We start from the raw sequence: 17470 nt of genomic DNA on the forward strand, positions 1-17470 counted from the left end.
TCCTCCAGGATGTTTCCTTGCAACAATGAGAATACTCCCCAAATTTAATCTAGTTCTTTTGCCTCTTTTCTGTAAAATCGGGAAAAAAAGTTATTTCAAGAAACATGAGCACCATCTGAATAAGGCTGCTGTGTAATAACTGTCTGGGTTTGCCTGGTTTGTACAAAGGGATATTAAAATAGACCATGACTTTCAAAAATTCATTAATGAAATTCAGGACTATTTTAGGCACTAAGTTCAGAGTAGCTCAGATGCTAGACAAAGTTTATCTGCAAAAAGCTTTTTGCTTTGTTTTGGTTTTGAATTCACCTACATAATTCCTCAAACTTGTAATCAAACTTTGTGTACTTGTAGGTTAGTCTGCTGGAATATTTATTTTGAGGAACTAGTTTATATTTTCTTGGGGCTGTAAGATATCTCTTAGCATGTGCAATATGAGGGTGTGCTGTAATGTTGGTGGTATTGTAAAAACAGAGATAAGGAAGTAAGAGCATCAATGCAAACAAGCATCTGTGTTCTAGATGGGTTATAGAGAGAAAAAAACTGAATTAGATGGAGGACTTAAGTTTACTAAGATATAGTATATGGAAAAACACCTGTTCTTTGCAATTTATAAGAAAAGATTATTTCTTCTGTTTGGAATATGTCTGCCAGGGGAAATTAGCTACAAAAGCAATTCTGTATTAATTCTCCACACAGATGCTGGGTTAATATCAATCAGAAGAAGGGCATTCTTCTTCCAGAATTGGAGCGTATACATTAGGGAAATAGTCTTGAAAAACTATTCCACATTAAATTAATTCCTGATTTTAATCCATATTCATTTTTTATAGCACCCTAGAAAAAACAAACAAACAAACATTCTTTCTTTTTCTATGTGAAAGACTTCATCACTGTGGATCCTCTAAACCTGGGTAAGTACTGTCAGAATAAAATTTGCCCATGTACTGATTTAAACTTCTTCCTACTAAATTTACTACTTCAGCTCCTATCTGGTTATCTTATAGACTTATAGTGCATCATATGCTTGGAGCAGCATACAACAGACATAAACTCCTTGCTGAATCCATCTGAAAACAAAACAAAACAAAACAAAAAAGTGAAAACTATAAAATGGTGTTCCCTGGAACAGATCTATAACTAGAAAAAAATATTAAAATAATAGCTTTTGATGTGCTAGTAATGTATAGCAGCTGAGGGCATGGCTGCCCTGTCCACATCTGTACATATCTGTAAAATCTGTGAAATTGTTGAACTTTTTGTCTTCTGAGATCCTGACAGGTTCTTTCACTCTTTGCTGACATAAAATGGATACTTGGTAGGGGTACCAGATTCTTCTGTTACACGATTATTTTCTGGCATATGGTAGCCTAACCCAACTTTCCCTTCCCCTTCCCCCCCAGACAAAAAGCCTCTAAAAACCTATGGGAAATCAGGTGAGAAACTGTATTACAGAAAATCAGTTCATATATATACAGACCAACAACCTTTTGACCTTTCTTGCCAGAATACAAACGATAAGTGTAATTGCCAGCACTGTTATTTGTTCTCATTTTATTAAGTCTGTTTTTACAATAGGTGTTAGAGATAAGTACTCTGATGGCTATTTCTCCAGATGTCTGGTTTAAATGTACCATAAAACACGCTAGATGGTGTATCCATTAACACCATATAGTGAAGAGAATAGCAGATTAACATTAAACACTGTGTTAAAGGGGAAAATATTTCTAAATTGCATTTTCTTGGGTTAGGCATAGCAACTTGAAATAATTAAAACTGAAACAATTTCAAAAGATTTCCTTCTGTACACAGTTTAATTTTATTTTCTTTTATTCTCCCCCCACACACACTTTTTTTTTTCTTTTTTTCTTTTTAATTCCAGGATGATTTTAGAGCCAGAATAGTCAAGTTGGGTGCTTCTGATGCTATGCAACAAAGTGCTTATGTTTGTGCTTCCAGAGCTAAGAAGGAAGCACAGCCATCCTGCCCTCCTCATGCCCTCATTATGCACAGACGCTCTCTGCCATTGCACATTAGCTTATTTTATATACAAGATAGATGCGCAGCATCACAATGGGTACGCACAGTTGTTCAAAAATCAAGCGTTTTTTTCTATGTTTTCACACTGAATTTATGCCTTTGAAAGTCTCTTATATGCCCCAAACCTAGCTGTTGTACCTACACTTCAGGGAAACAACTTCGCCATTTAGTCCCTGGAAAGAGTCAACAGTTTTTAATTCTAAGAAAATATGATGCTTTTTATGAAGCACACTTTTCTTCCAAACATTATCTCTCATCTTCAGTTTCCCCAACAAAGCAGTGCACATTTTATACTTCCTGTCTGCATCACTTTGTTGCCATCCCAGCCATCCAGGTTACGCCTTTCAGCTTTGCTGTTCTGCTCTGCCTTTTTCTATAACTCCTAAACAACAGTCTCAAGCTAGTTATTCATTTCCCTTTTTCTTTTTACCCCTTTCTTGGATCATTTCTCCTTTCCATCTCTCCCATCAAGTGTTTCCAACAACAACAGTGTCTGATTAGTCCCTGTGATTTCTTTTTCCAGTAACCTGTATAGAGAAAACATACTTTGACAGATACTTCAGGCAGATAATGAGGATTTTGGAGATGGGTGGTCATGTGGTGCTTGAAATCCCTGCTGTAATGAATAACAGCCTTTCCCCAACTGGATGTGTTCCATTTCACTTTGTTTAAACGTCTGTCTCTGCTTCACAGACTATAGAGTAGGACTGAGTTCCTCTGAAAGGTTTTCAATTAGCAGTGTGTTCCCAAACTATCAAAGAAAAATGTATCAGAAGGAGGAAAAAAAAAAAAAGCAAACAATTAACAATTTTATTTCAAAAGCCTTAAACCACTTTGGTTGCTTAGCATAGCAAGAAACATCATTTGAATGGAGCCTAATGAACTAATTTTGACAGTCCTGTGCTTGTCAAGCATTTCTTTCTCTCTCTCTCTCTCTCTCTCTTTTTTTTTTTTTTTTTTTTTAATCGATACAACGCATTCCTTTTATTTCTAAGTAGTGAGCAGAAATAAGTGAAACGTTTTAATTGAAAACTGAGCTCATATATTCAGGATAAGAAAAAACATAAAAAGAGAAACAGCAGAAAAGGATCCCATTGCCTCAGCAGAAGATGAAAAGTTTTCTCATCTTCTTATAATGGGACTTGATTCTGGATCCTCACTGTAAATGTTATATCTACCCACAACATTACAGAAATTATTTTTCCCTCAACTTTGGATGTTTATTTTCTTTTTAACGCCAACTGCAGGGGGTGGGATGGCAGCCCTATAACTGCCATGCAAGGCTGGCCCCTGCATTTAAACTGCTGGATGAAATGGGAGCTCCTGGCACGACAAGGGCAATGCCAGAGCTCCACGTGACACCAGATGACTCACGACTGCCTGACAGCATCTGCAGCATCCATCCAATGGGAGCAGTAGCAGGAGTTGCTTCACTGAAAGGAAAATCTCCAAGAGATTAACTTCCTGGTGGCTACATGAAGAGATTTGGTAAAAAGTTTTCATCTTCTGACTTGATAGATGTTTCCAGCTGGATTTTAGTGCTTCTGACTGGGGATGTAAGCCAGGACAGAGCACATGGGGCATTTTGCACCAGTGCTCTTCAGCAGGAATACAGACATTTGGTATTTAAAAGAGATGGAGATTATCTTTGTCCCTGTCTTCTAATGCTTTGTCCCAAAACTGGGTCTGGGATACTGGCTGAGGAAGTGCAGAGCGGCCATTGTCATAGGCTTGAAAAGCTTCCCTACAGGCAGGAATCTGGGGAGATAATCTGAATATAACACTGCCTCCTGCTCTCTTGACAGCTCATTTGCATACCCATACCCATAATGTTTATTAGAGATTTTCAACACAGAGAAAAGCTATGGACTAAAATTTTCTTTAACGGATTTCACTGCTTTGATAAACAGGGCTTATTTGTACTTGTGATAGCCTAGGCATCTCATGATACTCCAGCGTTTCCTTCTTGATTTGGTTGTTAAGGCAGGTAAGATCAGTGTCCTTTCTTCCTGAGCAGCTTTCTTGGATTCTGCTAATCTTTTCAGCAAACCTAGCTGATCAAAAACAAAAACAAAAACAAAACACCAAAATATCACAGGTCACACTTGGCTCTGAGTTTGGGGGAAGGCAAGCAGGGGTGTGTAATCAGCTGACTCTTAAAATCAGTGTAACAAAGTTTTAATTCCTGTGCTTGCATGCCTTGGCACCACAACATGTGGTGACTATTTGTCCCGTCAATGACACATGGCCAAGAGAGCAATGTGTCATTGGACATGCACTGAGAGAGCAGAGAAGCCACAGATGGCATGAGAGGAGTCTGAACACCCCAGGGCCCACCGATTTATGGTAAAACACAAGAAGGTGAGTAGATGAAGGACAGGGAGCTAAAGGTAAAGAGGAACAGGATGAAGGAAAATGAAAGAGAATGAAGGAATAGTTACAGTAAGAAACAGGAGTTGGGTTAAATTATCATGCAACAAAGTAGGAACAGGAGACATAAAACAGAGTAGAGAGTGGATGGGAAATGACAGAAATCCCTCCATCCTCTGATGTGACTGCCAAGAACACCACTGTGCCTGTTCTGACAGGAAAAGCTTCAGTTACACATCCAGATTGCATTGTAGGCTGGAGGAGGAAGGCCATTTCTTGCCATAATTACCCACTTAAGATAGAAGGAACATTTGTGCAGGATTTTGGGGGATGACATCGTTCTGTGCTACAGCTTCTATTTTAAATATTCTTTTCCACTGGTGCAACATTTTACCTGCTCACAGGAATACAAAAGTACAGTCTGAAAAGTTAGACATTTGGTGCATTCTGAAATTAGAGGGGCAAATTACTTCATTCAAAGTGAGGAATACAATGCACTCCACCTATAGGAATAGTGTTCATAATAGACATATCTTCAGAATAATGAAATAGGTTTATTAAAATAAAGTTACCTGCTGTCCATTTTTTTTGCTGGTGATAAGAGTTGTTAAGGATTTACTGGTCTTTTTATGTGTTTTTTATTTGTGACTAGTACTTCTCACACAATTCCTGCTACTGTGCAAATGCAATTAAGATATGCATTTTGAAACAGGTATGTTCCCTCTTCTGGATAGAAAACAGTACCAGGGACCAATGTCAGTGAATAAATATAGAACATGGGCCAGTCTTTGAATTTCCTAACACATAAATGAATAAGTCTTTTCTACATAAACCATTTCTGTAGAAGAAAGAGTTTAGTGTCATTGGAGTCAGCAGTAATAGCTGCCTCTTTTCTCTGTCTTGAAGCCTCAGCATCTGATAGCTTTACCCTGACTTTCAACAATAAGCTTCTTTCAAATATCACTTTCCCTGGGTACAAATGCATGTTGAGCAAACACAGACACAAAGTAAAAAACAAAGCTCAAAACCAAACAGTAGTTGCATGTTTCAGAAATGCTGTAAGCATGTCTTGAAAGTATGTGATGACATAAATATTTTGTTGTGGTTTCATGGTATTGAAAGTTTCTTGCAGGAACTGGGAAAGTTTTGAAGTACTGTCTCTAGATGCAACTTTATTATTGAAGCAATTTACTACTGCTCAACAAGAAATTCATCTATGAACTCCTCTGCTGTTAGTTCCCCAGACCAATAAGCAGCAGCTGGACCTTCTGTGGGCCTTTCTCATGCTGGAGAATACACCTGCTTTCACCTAGCCAGGGAGGCAGCATTAATACTCTGCTGCAGCCAGGAACATACGTATGAGCTACCAATTAGGAAGCCTTTCAAAGTGTGGCTTTGCAGCCCATCTGTGATCTGCAGACCTCAGCTTGGGAACCATTATTCTCCACTAATGGCACCTGGGGAGCAGGATGGATGGAAAACCATGGGGTTTGGGAGAACTGAGTCTATTAAATGCTATGGCAACAGGTAGCAAAACAGCATTCTCCCTTTCTCCCTTACTAATTAGTGGCTGTTAGCATCTGGAGTTGACTGTCTGGTGGATGTAATTTGCTACACTCCATCTTGTGATGGTGCAAGGAAGCTGAAGGGTGATGCAAGGAGCAGTCAAGGCGAGAGGCAAAAGAAATATTAGGAATGAGCTCCCATACACTTATTTTGCAATGCCATGTTTGAAATAACATCATGCTCCTGGAGGCCTAAGAAAAATGTGCCTTACGTAGTAATATTTTGTATCCTGTCTAAAATGTTTTGCTTACATTCTCTTGGCAGAAAATAGTCTAATGCCGATCTTTTCACTTGTTCAAAATTTCCAGAATATAAAATTGTCAAATGAAAGGAAACCTCCCATAGTAGGTCTGACGAAAATCTTTCTCCTTATCTATTGGTGATCCAAACCTACTGGAAAGGAGAGGTTTCCAAGTAAGCTCTGCCCTGATGGGATGCTGGTAGAGAGCCATGGAAGGAGCCAGAGGCAGAGGATTGCCTTTACCCATAGTGAAAAGCAGGTTCACCTGTCCAGAGGGGCAAAAGCGGAGTCTTTTCTCTTACTGGAGATAAATATTTCAAGACCACTGTATCTCTGTTAAATATCATTCATTCTGGCCTATGTTCAGTGTTGTCTGGAAACAGAGGAGGAAATATCTTTGAAGGCCCAGATGCAGTGTATTTGCAGAAGTTTCATTTCCTGAGGAAAAAAAAAAAAAGAAAAAGAAAAAGAAAAAAAAAGAAGAATTTCAGGCTTAATTATTGCAAGGTCACGAATGCTTGGTGTGTCTGAAGGCAGGAGTGCAGTTGGACCTCTCTGTTCAATTGCACTGATATTTTATGCTTGGTTCTATCAATCTCCTTCATTCAGTGCTCATTTACTGCCAAGCTCAACTGTTTTTCCTCAATGAGAGGCTGGAGAGGAAAAAGGAGGTGGCACTGAGAAGTGTTGAAGGAAGGACCTCGCAGCTGAAACTGTGCCCAGGACCTAACTCAGTGATTCAGGGATTCTATACAAAATTAAATGGGGGTGGTTCATATTCATTAGTTAAGTACCAGGGTGTGCCAGGTACCATCTTGACATTTCTACAAAGAGAGAACTACTTGTTGTAAAGTGCTGGTGATCCAAATTGCATTCAACTTTCTGCCCACTTCAGTAGCCTAGAGATGCAGTACAAGTTAGAATTATATTCCCTTGTAAGACTTCACAAAATCTGTGCATTTTATATGACCCTGATCTGCACAAATTTATTTGTTGATTTGTTTCTGTTGTACAAAGTTCCAGGTACGTATATATGCATTTGAAGATTGTAGGCTTGTATCCTGGCTTCTAATGATATATGCTAAATGCAACCCTCCAATTTACATCAATTCATTGTCATCTGTAGACAGGTGACTTCTATTGATTTAGTAAGCACAATTCTGATTAGTCGTGTACTTATACTCTCTTTTGCTAACATATGTGGGTTTTGAGTTTGGATGAACAACATGGCAGCCCTGCAGGAACTTGGACATTCTGAGAAACTATAAGAAAACAGGAATTTATTTTAAAACCAAAATTTGCAGAATATTTCTTAGGTAAAAAATATGGCTTAATAGAAGTAGGGCATTTCCATTTTTAGCTACATAAATAGAAGCTGCAAAGTTCAAATATTATCAGCTTTGCAGAAATGGATTTTAATTTCCCCCAGTGTTTTTAATTTGTGTATCAGCTTGACCTTGAAGGCCTGCCAGACAGATAAAACTATCTTCTGAAAATGCAAAAGAAATGATAAAAGCAATGGGAGTTAGGTGATGATGTTTATTTGAAAATCCCACTAGATACCCATCTGCATTTTAGACACTTAAAATAAGAATCTACTTCAAATCTGCAAAGCAATCAGTTTCTCATTCGGCCTTTGTGATGGCAGATTTAAAGATCTGCAGGTGCGCTAATAAGAAATCAGCAGGATCAGAAGCAACACAAATAGCTGTGTTGTATGAAAGAACTGAAACCCTAAACTGGGATAGGTGGCAGGAATGACTCACTCCAAGAAAAAAGTCTCTGGAGGCCCTGGTGAAGCTTGAGGAGAAGAAGCTCTTGATTCTGATTTTTTTTTTTTTTTTTTTAAGACCATAGGAAAATATTTGATTTGTGTTGTTTTTCGATTTTCTTTTGCTGTTATCATTACTGTTTGGTTCATATGTTTTACAGTAGATAATTTGATAATTTTTTTCCCAAGACCAAATTCATCAGTTCAATGGATGGCAGTGGATTAAACCACATATTATAAAGCAATACGGAAGCACTTTTTTTTTTTTTTTTTTTTTTTTTCTTCTTCTTTAAATTATGCAGTTGAGAGGAAAGCCTTGGGATTCAGGCATTGTCTGTGAGACATGAAGATTACAGAGGGGAGAAAAAATCTGTACAAACCATACCAAAATAGTTTTAATGACTACACTTATTTGTAGTGCCCAAGTTCTTGGTATGGAGAATGCGAGAGAAAGTGCAAATGAAATGAATGTGAAAGAACACAAAATAATGTTTACCCTTATCTCCAAATCCTGCTGGCATTTTCTTCATTTAAAAGTATATTTCTGAAGTACCATTTTTTTTAACACATACATGATACCTATGTTAAACGTAGACTAATACTTTACGGAACTACGGTAGATATTCCAAACTGCAGGGTTTTTCTGGCTGTGATTATGGAAATACATCTGTACTGGATTTTTGGCTCTGTGGCCCATTAGGCTTGCTCTAGCTTTTTTTAGCCTGCAAGAATAATGACAGTCATTTTATAGGAATGAGTTTGTAAATCAGTTACTTTGACAGTTCAACATTTTCCCCTAGCATTCTTCTCTGAGAGCATCTGAAAGAGCTAAGCCTGGAGGACAGTACTTCATTCTTTTCCTAAGAGTGCCTCTGGCATCTTGTTTGTTTTAATTTGTGTGTTTTAAGGTAGTTTTTCCATGCTTCCAGTTGCTGTCACTTTGTAGTACTTTTTAAAATATATGTAGAAAGCAATTATCTCTTGCCCAGAATGATAGGCAAGCTTGAGAAGCAGTTTTGGATTTCTACCATTAATACATGCTGCCTTTTTTTTTTTTTTAATCCTATTTGAAAGAAACCAAGTTAGTGAAAACCAAGTAAAAGATCTCAGAATCTGGCATGTGTTTACATTACCTGTGGAACAATTAAAAGGATTTTCTAGGAGATACTGTTTTATCAATGTTCAAAGTGTTAGTTATATCAGACAAAGAAAGAAAGAGCCAAAGTGGAGAAAATTGGGTAAGTACACTAAGTACACAACTATAAATGACTAGCCTTTTTTTTTTTTTTTTTTTTTTGGAGAGGGAGGGAGATTTAAATTATTTTCTGCTTTTTTTTTTGTTGTTTGTTTTTTTTGAGGAAAACATACAGAATTTTACCCAGGTTTTTCAAGATGTTTTTGCTTGATGTATATACAAAACGATTAACAGAGTTATCCTACTTTCTGTTTGTCTTGTATGTTAATTTATAGATAGAAACGAATACCACTTGTTTGCCTTAATTTAACCAGAAAAGCACAGCTATTTGTGCACTATGAGTTGAATATATCATAAACTTCTTTAAGAGGAGCACACATATAAGCAGAATTTAAGATTAAATAGTCTGGTAGTGAGACTGCTACATTTATAACTGCTTTTGATTGCCACACCATTTTGAAATGTTCTGTACCACAGTTGCAGGTAGTCAAGCACTATCATGGTGAGCTGTGATGCACCACTGCACAAGAAATTTTAATAAAGTATTGTAGTTGTTACTCTCAGTATATTTATTGAGAACCAGAAAAAAGCAAGTATAGTATATCTGTAGCAAGGTGCAGTCAATATGGAAAGTTAAATTCTGCCTTTGTGGGGAATTTAACTGTGCAGTCTTACACTGCAGGGACATTTTTTCCCCCATTCATTTACATATATTATTTTATTTTAAACAAAAGTGAGAAAGTGAGAGAACTGTCATTGCTTGTTAATATAATATAGGTCCTCTGACCTTGATTCAGGACAGTTGTAAGGAATAGTTTGGCTGTCCCGAAGAACAAAGCACTGAGAATACCATCAGCTCATGCTTCATCTGTACTGTGAGAGGAGTTTGCAGCCTCCCATTCTGCAAACTGCACAAGAAGCAGAGAAAGAACAGAGAAGCAGTGATGGCTGGAGAAGGATGGAGTAGACAAGGAACACTAGACAGGATGAACCAGTGTGCACAACCCCAAGATAAGCTGCTGGAGAGAGTTTTTTTGGCCAAATGGAAGCAGAGGTTGCTCCTGACGTCTTCTGAAGAGCATCTCTCCAGGGGAGCAGTGCATAGCCTGAGCATGAGAGGCCTCCTGTGCTCAAGACAGAGAGATGCCCAGCACCAACCACTACATCAAAGGTGGACACAGCTAAATTGGACTCACTGCAGTCCCAGTGAGCCAGGAGTGCTTAAACCACAGCTAAACTACTGGGGCCTTCCTGAGGGGTAACACTAAATTATTTCAGATGCACTTCAGGTGGACCTCAAGTGGAGATTTATTTCCTTTGACACATGATAGTTTCAAATACATTAGGAAGCCTTTGCTTCAGCACTCAGCTAACTTAAAATTGAGTTACCAATAGCTTTTTGGCACCTTCAGGTATGTCGTAGTTCTTTGGGGCATTGCTTTTTGATGTGTGATCACAAAGGCAACCTTTGAGATTGCTTTTGATGACTAATGCAGCACATCGAAGATAACCATTCATATTCTTCTTCCAGGCCCTGCAGTGCCTCCAGGAACCTCATTTGTATCCATGCTGCAAGGCATGTGGGCTGCCAAAAAGTCTGATGTCTGTCCCAGGAGCACTTACATCACAGCTAGAAAGGACCTTCCATTTGTCCTGTCCACAAGTGGTCTGCAGCATGCTCACCTGTGAGGCTCTCATGTACCTTGAAGGAATGTCTGAGATGCTGAATGACATCAGTGTCCACACTGACCTCCCTGCACTGATGCAGATGAGCAGGCTGAGGCTTGCAAGACAAAGGTGATTGGATGACATGTGAAGCAGCACAATCCAAAAATCTCCTAGCAAGGTTTGAATATGCCATAGCCATAGAGTCAAGTGACTATCTGATTTCAGGGATTTTTCAGCTGGTATCAGCTGTATCTTGCATGCTTGAACACCCTTTAATGGGACCAAGTCACTCCTCCAGACAGGGTGATGGGCACTGGGATGTTTATTGCAGAATGAAAAATGAAGCCAGATGGCTTCTGGTTCAGGATAGACATTGCTTTCATTTCTGGTTCCCATCAAGGTCTGGAACTGGACATATATTTTCTCTGCAAGGTGGCCACATAGGACAATTAAGACACATCAGTTTGGCATCAGTACATCAGCTATGACCAGCATTATATCAGAGGTCTGCAAACCTCTATGCCATCTGGCCTGTTCTCTTCAAAGTTTTTGTCTTTGTTATAGTGCTGGCAACCAACCCAACCAACCAGGAAATAGTCATTGAAGTCTGAGCTTAAATTTCTTGCCAGCAGACCGCTGCTTGCTTAGGCTTGAAAGACATTATGAAAGCTTTCTACTTTGCTCCTGAGCAGCATAGGTGCAATGAGGGGAAAGTAACTTTGTTCTTTAACATCAAGTGAGAGAGAGGACATCCTTTTCTAGCTGCATCTGCCTTGGTTCATGACTGGGAAGATTCGTGCAGCCCTCTGTCAGGAGGAGGAGTTCAGTAGTAATAAAAGGACAACACCAAGTCAAGTGGACAAAAAGGCAGTGGAGGTAAAAACATATTGATAATGCAGACTGAAAGAAAACCCAGGCTCTTGCTATACCAGGGGCATATATTTATGATAACATGGGCTACAGTCATCCTCAGACCCATGTCACAATGTCTATTTTGGCTATTTGCCAGAGCTGAAATTCACTTACAGCATTTACTTTAAAGTGAAGGTGCATTCAAATTAGAAGGCACACTGAATTATAAAGTAACGGGGGGGGCGGGGCCCCCGGTCCCAGTGCCACGGTTAGAGTTTACAGGTTGGTAAACAATGTAAATAAAAGTAGCTTGGTTTATAACAGAAAACCATTCTCACTTCATCGAGACAAAGCACACTTTAATGTGTGCAAGCAGCAAGACACCTACACTGGTATCTTGTTAATTGTCTCAGGGACTACTTTCACAATTCTTCAACCTGGACCTGGACAAAGTGTGTCGAATGGCATCACAAAAGGGTCGGAGGTTGCCTCAATCCTGCTTAGATTTAGCCAAAGATACAAGCATGGTCAGAATTGATTTTTAAAGATTTTTTTTTTTTTTCAATTTTAACTCTTATCAGTTATTTAAATACTTTTATTTAATTTGCAGGAAGTTCACTGTGCAAAAATCAAGTCTTTTTTATAATGGCATGAATATTATTTTAGTTATGAAACTAAAATATGTTTTAAAGATCTTCACAAGCTACCGAGACTCAAAATGTAAAACCTATGTGTAAACATAAGGGAAAGAAAACTTCAAGGGCAAATAAAACTAGTCTCAGAGCAAACTTTTCAGAAACAATCTGCCTAAGTAAGAGAATTTAGTATAGCTGTCTATAAAATAAATAAATAAATATGTGTTTTATAGAATAAGTTTTTCAACTGAGGATGTCTTAATTGGAAAATATTCTTCTGAAGAGAATCCCTTTTGGCTTCTGGGTTGATAGTTCCACACTGCGCCTTTTTATAGAAAGAGGTTTTCTATTAGTGGAGATAATTAATAGTATTTTGATCAAAGTAAATTGAAAAGAAAAATAAAGTACTTCATATTATGTCTTTCTTACTTGATGCCTGCATTTCTCAGATTTAGAAGCCAGAAAAAAAAAATAATCTTCTGCACAAAAGACCGCTCTGATATTTTCTTTCTTGACTCTAACCTTACTGGTCAAACTTCTTCCTTACTCTTGGAATCCCACCAACTGAAGTTGATAATTTACCTTGCTCCTATATATATGGTATTTTTTTTCCATAGGACAAAGAGGCCCAGGACAGCTGCTTGATCTCCAAGGATGGAGTGCACCCGCAGCAAGTTTTTAGATGACAACAAAAGTGGAAAAAGAAGATGGTTGGAGGGTGGGGCTGCCACTCAGAGGCATGGACAGGCTGCAGAAATGGACTGAGGGGAACCTCATGAAGTTCAGAATAGATAAGTGCAACCAGAAATGAGTTAGCTCTGCTTAGAGTAAATAATTGGAATAGATGACCTCCAGAAATTCCTCAACCTTAATGGTTCTCTGATTCTCTGATTTTATGATTCTTGCTCTGCAAGTGGCTAAATGAGAGGAGACACAGATGAAAAAGCAGATTTGAGTAGCTATTCAAATCCAGTCCATTATGTTCTCTGAATTAGAGGGAGAAGAGGATTGTAGAGAAGTAATACATTTTGCTAGATCAACTGGTATAGCTGGAAGAGAAAAACAGATATATCTTTTATTAGATTTGAAAGACAAGTGATGCTCTTCAAAGCTAAATATGAGTAGAGAACAATTGCTCTGAATTCTATGTTTATATTTAGCAGTGAAAAAAAGGCAGTAGGTACTTTCAGAGCAAAGAAGGATCCTAGGCTATAAAACAGAAGCATTTGTAGGATAGAAAGAGCACCCTGAAACAAAGACTGCCTCACACATTTTACCTTTAGCACCTAAAACTTTGCCTTCAATAGCAATAACTTTCCTCAAGCATTGTCACAGCTGGGAAAACAATATACCCCCATGATATACTATAGGAGTCACCATGAAAAAGAGATTATAAATAACTTAGAATAAACCTAAGAAAGTCTCATCATCTGGACTGAAAACCTAGAATCCCAATTGATTTCTACCACAGCTTCATTAATCACTTTCTGTACAAACCCTAATTTCCTAGTCACAACCAGCAACATAAGAAATGGATAGAATACATCCAGAACCAAGATCAGCACACCTACCATTGTGATCATCAAATGACCAAAATTAATCATTTAAAACAGAGCAAGGTTGAGGTATGCACTTAGACCCTGAAGCATGGGGTGTATTAGCTTTGAGGGAAATCTTACAGCTACGCAATTACCCCCATAACTAATAAGATGAGATCACCGTGAAGGAATTCTTTTGCTAAAATAGATCCCACCTTTAAACAAAACATTACAATAACAAATACGAACTCACTTCCTTTTAAAGCATCACACCAGTTGTGTACAACTAATTGGCTAACACTGCAACCTTGAAATATTGAAATATCCTCCGTAGGGAAAGAAAGTTAGAATCCTTCCTTGGAAAATAATTTCCCAGCACTTTCCCTCCCCCGGTCTCACTAAGTTCATTGCCAAAAGTAAGTTTCCTGGAGATCAACATGCACCACTTGTTCAGTCCATTGTTCAGGAAGACTGGGAATTTTGGCAGGAGGCCCACTTGGCTAACCAAGAAGCTTCTTAATGAACTAAAATGCCAAGTGCATAAGAAGTGGAAACAAGGGCAGACAACAAAGGAGAAGTATAAAAGTATTGCTCAGACATGTAGGGACAAAACCAGAAAGACCAAAGCCCAGTTGGAGCTAAAACTGGAGAAGAAGCATAAAAGGTAACAAGAGGTGATTTTACAAGCATGACAGAAATAAAAAGGAAGCTCAGAGAAAATGCACTTCTATTTCTGAATGGGAGAGAACCCAGTGGTGGAAAAGCCTGAAGCACTCAATGACTTTTTGTCTCAGAGAAAACCTGCTCTCAGATCTCTGCACACATCAGTGCAATTTGGAAATGAGAACAGCTCTGTGGGGAAACAACAACTTGGGACTATATATAGAAGGTGGGTGGATGCATTGCAGTCCATGGGGCTAGCTGGAGCTCCTCAGCAGGTGCTGAAAGAATGGCTGATATACTTCTGAGGCAGCTGTCATTTGTGAAAAATCATAGCATTTGAGGGGTTGCTGATAACTGAGAAAAGGCTGATGTTACACCCAACGTTACTGGATTTACAGAGATGTAGGCTGGTTAGCCCCACTTCAGTACTTTGAAAACTAGCAGAGCACATCAATTTCTAAACACATGAAGGACAGGTGGCAGCCAGGAACAATCAACAGATTTACCAAAGTAAATCATGTTTGTAGAAGTGCGGTGTAACTGAGTACTGGGCTCCATTAAAAGATCACAGCCAGCAGATAGAGGCAGGGTGGTGGTTATTTCCCTCTATTTGTGTGGTGGTTTTACTTGGGTGGGCGGCCGAGCTCTACCACAGCCACTCTCTCACTCCCCCTCCTCAAAGGGAAAGGGGAGAAAATATGATGCAAATGGCTCCAGGGTTGATATAAGGACGGGGAGATCATTAACAAATATTGTGAAGGGGAAAACAGACTCAGCACAGGGAGATAACTAAGAAGCTAGAGAAGTGAGATACAAAGGAAAGAAACCAAAAGCGCCTTTCCCTCATCCGCCCTCTTCCACCTCCTCCCCCCGAGTGGCGCAGGGGAACTGGGGAACGAGGGTTGTGGTCAGTCTATAGTTCTTTGCTGCCGCTCCTTCTCAGTCACTCTCGTCCCCTGTGCTGTGGGGTCCCTCCCACGGGATGCAGTCCTTGCTGAACTGATCCTGTGTGGTCTTTCCACAGGCAGCAGCTCTTCAAGAACTGCTCCAGATATGGGTCTGTACCACGGGGTCCATCCCTCGGGAGCAAACTGCTCCAACCTGGGTCCCCCACAGGCAGCAGCTCCTGCCAGGTCACCTGTTCCTGCATGGTCTCCTCTCCACAGGCTGCAGGTCTGGCCTGGAATCTGCTCTGGCAGGGGTCTTCCACAGGCTGCAGCCTCTATCAGTGCAGATCCACCTGCTTCACTGTGGTCTCCTCCACGGGTTGCAGCGTGGAACCCTGCTCCTCCATGGTACTCCATGGGCTGCAGGGGGACATCCTGCTTCACCATGGTCCTCACCACAGGCCGCAGAGGACTTCTGCTTCGACACCTGGAGCACCTCTCCCCCTTCTTCTTCACTGACCATGGTGCCTGCAAGGCTGTTTCTGCTCTCACTCTCCCAACTACTGTGTATGGCAGTGTTCTTTATTTTTTATTTTTTCCCCTGTGTTATATATGCTGTCACAGAGGTGCAAACAACATCGCTTATTGGCTCAGCTCTGGTGAGTAGTGGGGCTCTTACCTAACATGGGGCAGCTTCTAGACTCTTCTCACAGAAGTCACACTTATGGCCCCCTGCTACCAAAACCTTGCCACGTAAATCCACTACAATTTGACACTTGTGAAACTACATCTGGAACGCCAGTTTGGCCATCCCATTTCTCCTGTATGGACCTAACCTAACAAAGAAAATACTGACATACTAAAGCAAGTCTTGGAGAGCATTGCGGTTTAACCCCGGCAAGCATCTTAGTGTCACACAGCCACTCACTCACACTCCCCCAGATGGGATGGGGGAGAGAATCAGGAAGGTAAAAGTGTGAGAATTCACGGTTTGAGATAAGGACAGCTCAGCGGGTAAAGCAGAAGCCGTGCACAAGCAAAGCAAACCAAGGAACCCATTCGGAACCCATTTGCTGCTTCCCATTGGTAGGCAGGTGCTTAGCCACTTCCAGGAAAGCAGGGCTCGTCATGCAGAGTGGTTGCTTGGGAAGACAAACACCATCACTCCCAGTGTCCCCCCTTCCTCCTTCTTTACCCCAGCTTTATTGCTGAGCACGGCGCCACACAGTGTGGGACATCCTTCTGGTCAGCCTGGGCCAGCTGTCCTGGCTGTGTCCCCTCCCAGCTCCTGGTGCACCCCCAGCCCCTCGGTGGCAGGGCAGCGCGAGGAGCAGGAACGGCCTTGGCTCTGTGCAAGAAATTCTCTGCCACAACTGAAACCATCCATGTGTTATCACCACTATTTTCATCAAAAATCCAAAACATAGCACTGTTTGGGCCTCTATGAAGAAAATTAACTCTGTCTGAACCAAAACCATAACAGGGAGGGTCACCAGGGCAGCTGGGGGTTGGAGGAGCAGGGCCTGTTCAGCCTGGAAAAGAGAAGGCTACAAGAAGATCAGATTGTTGATTTTTACTACCTAATGGGAAAGTATAGCGGAGACAGAGACAGACATTTCTTGAAGGTGCCCAGTGAAATTATATGCTATAGCAAAGGTGATTTTCATCACCAGAAATATTCAAAACTCAGTTCAACAAGTTTCCAACCAACCAAATCTCAGCTTTGAAGTCAGTCCTGCTTTGTTTATTAGCAGGATCTTGGACTATGTGACCTTCAGAATTCACATTCAGCCTAAATCCTCCAAAGTTTTTGTGATTCTGTGTTCAGCAAACTTGGTTCATTTTTGTGGCAGAAGAACTGACTACATGGATGAGGGAAGAGTGGCAAACATGGGCTTTGCATACCGTCCCTTGCATCATTCTTTCCTGGAAATTGAAGAAGTCTGGACAAATGGACTGTTAGCCATACTGTGTCTGAGCAAAACAAGAGAGTTGACAACATTTCCATGATCACTATGGTAAATGCACCACTAAAGAAGCACCA

General features: G+C 40.2%; 1 long non-coding RNA gene across 1 annotated transcript; it reads left to right on the forward strand.

Annotated features, from left to right (window-relative positions):
- Window positions 1–841: 841 nt before the first annotated feature.
- On the forward strand, window positions 842–13730 carry LOC118169948. The gene is made up of 3 exons (XR_004752392.1): window positions 842–914; window positions 3288–3528; window positions 12956–13730. It is a non-coding gene; the product is annotated as an uncharacterized LOC118169948 (long non-coding RNA).
- The last annotated feature ends 3740 nt before the right edge of the window (window positions 13731–17470 follow it).

This window comes from Oxyura jamaicensis, chromosome 1 (genome assembly GCF_011077185.1).
Source record: "Oxyura jamaicensis isolate SHBP4307 breed ruddy duck chromosome 1, BPBGC_Ojam_1.0, whole genome shotgun sequence".
NCBI classification, from domain to species: domain Eukaryota; kingdom Metazoa; phylum Chordata; class Aves; order Anseriformes; family Anatidae; genus Oxyura; species Oxyura jamaicensis.